The sequence below is a fragment of the Palaemon carinicauda genome, chromosome 45 (assembly GCF_036898095.1).
Source record: "Palaemon carinicauda isolate YSFRI2023 chromosome 45, ASM3689809v2, whole genome shotgun sequence".
NCBI classification, from domain to species: Eukaryota; Metazoa; Arthropoda; class Malacostraca; order Decapoda; family Palaemonidae; genus Palaemon; species Palaemon carinicauda.
The window spans coordinates 11279304-11280958 of record NC_090769.1 but is presented as its reverse complement, the minus strand read 5'-3'; the positions used below and the strand labels follow the sequence as shown (position 1 = coordinate 11280958).

The 1655-nt window shown below is 34.3% G+C and overlaps 1 protein-coding gene across 2 annotated transcripts in view; it reads left to right on the top strand.

Annotated features, from left to right (window-relative positions):
• LOC137634648 (homeotic protein distal-less-like) overlaps positions 1-1655 on the top strand; it is a 167611-nt gene that overhangs the window by 142466 nt on the left and 23490 nt on the right. The window lies entirely within an intron of this gene.

Below are 1655 nucleotides of genomic sequence, written 5' to 3'. Positions count from 1 at the left end.
CGAACCGAAAAAAAGAAAGACCTCGTCCACGGGACCCAAGTAAAGCAAGCGCACCACAATGAAAAGTGCGATTTTGTACAAAAGGCAATTACACTTAAGTGACTGATCATTCATTCATGTTGTCAAGGCCGAAGTGGAAAAGCTACAAAAAGTACTACAAAAAGGACGACTATTCATTAAGCCCATTAGTCGGAGAGGCTACAAAAAAAATACCGCCAGTAATAACACAATGATCCATTTAACAATAGACAGTTCTCTCCTATGATTAAGGGTAATTTACATGCCCCCATAACAAAAAGCAAACAGATTCCAGCCCCTGGTTTTGCACGCATCCCCTCCCGAAACGTATCAAAGCTCCAATAAAACGATTTAACACATTGATGATTAAGTCAATTAGGACCGCATCCAATAAAACCATTTCCTGAAGTAACCTCTGGCCCCGACGGCGCACGGATCAACACCACTCCCCTGTGCCCTGTCCCCCTCTTCCCCCACCCCAGGGGGGGGGGTTCTTTCCCCTGAACCCCTCACAGGTTTTGCAGCGATTCATGGAGGGGGGGGGGAGCAGGGGGGGGGCCTCAAATTATCGGTCGTATTTTAAGGGCGTGCTGTTTCACTTCGGAAAAAAAGGCTGTTGTCAGTTCGTTAACGTGTCTTTATTAACAATCATTTTTATTCGCTGCGATCTGCCCACTTTTCTTTTCTTTTTCCTTCGATTGTTGCTTTATTGAGTGATGAACGAATGTAATTGCCTTTACGTGTCCAATCATTCTTTCTTGTGCCGTAATTATGTATATTTTTGGCGAGGTAACATGTTCTCGCTCACACCTGGAATGGTGCTATCGGAGTTACGTCACGGGATTGATAATGTTGACGTATGTTTACGTCGTCTGACCAGACCTTAAGTGCAATGTGGAAAATTTACATATTTGCATGGAAGGTTATGTTAATTCATATGACACACACGAGCGCGCACACAAATATAATATACTGTATATACATGCATAGATAGATAGATAGATAGATAGATAGATAGATAGATAAATATATATATATATATATATATATATATATATATATATATATATAATATATATATATATATATATATATATATATAATATATATATATATATATATATATATATATATATATATATATATATGAAATGTGAGTTAAAATTAACTTTATGCTAATAAACCAATTTCAATCAATAGCGTTGGATGATCACAAATTCAAATAAATTGTTTCGCTTTCTATTAACAAGAGATATAAGATATTAAAGATAGCCTTAATCGGGTCATTTTTTACATTTTTAAGAAAAAAATTCTTTCAGCAAAAAATATTTCACTAATTCAACTGGATACTCCAAAAAAAGTCTTAAAATCAAATGAAATTTTGCTATTATCTCCCCTTTTATAATTATTTTCTAAAGAGAACATTTGGTGATTAGGAAAATCTTAGAATAATAATAATAAATAATAATAATAATAATAATAATAATAATAATAATAATAACAACAAACAACAACACCAACAACAACAAAAACAACGACAACGACAACAACAACAACAACATCTTCATTCCATCTGTAAAACCTTTACAACCATGCATATGAATTGGTGATCCTACATAAATACAATGAGGTATAAA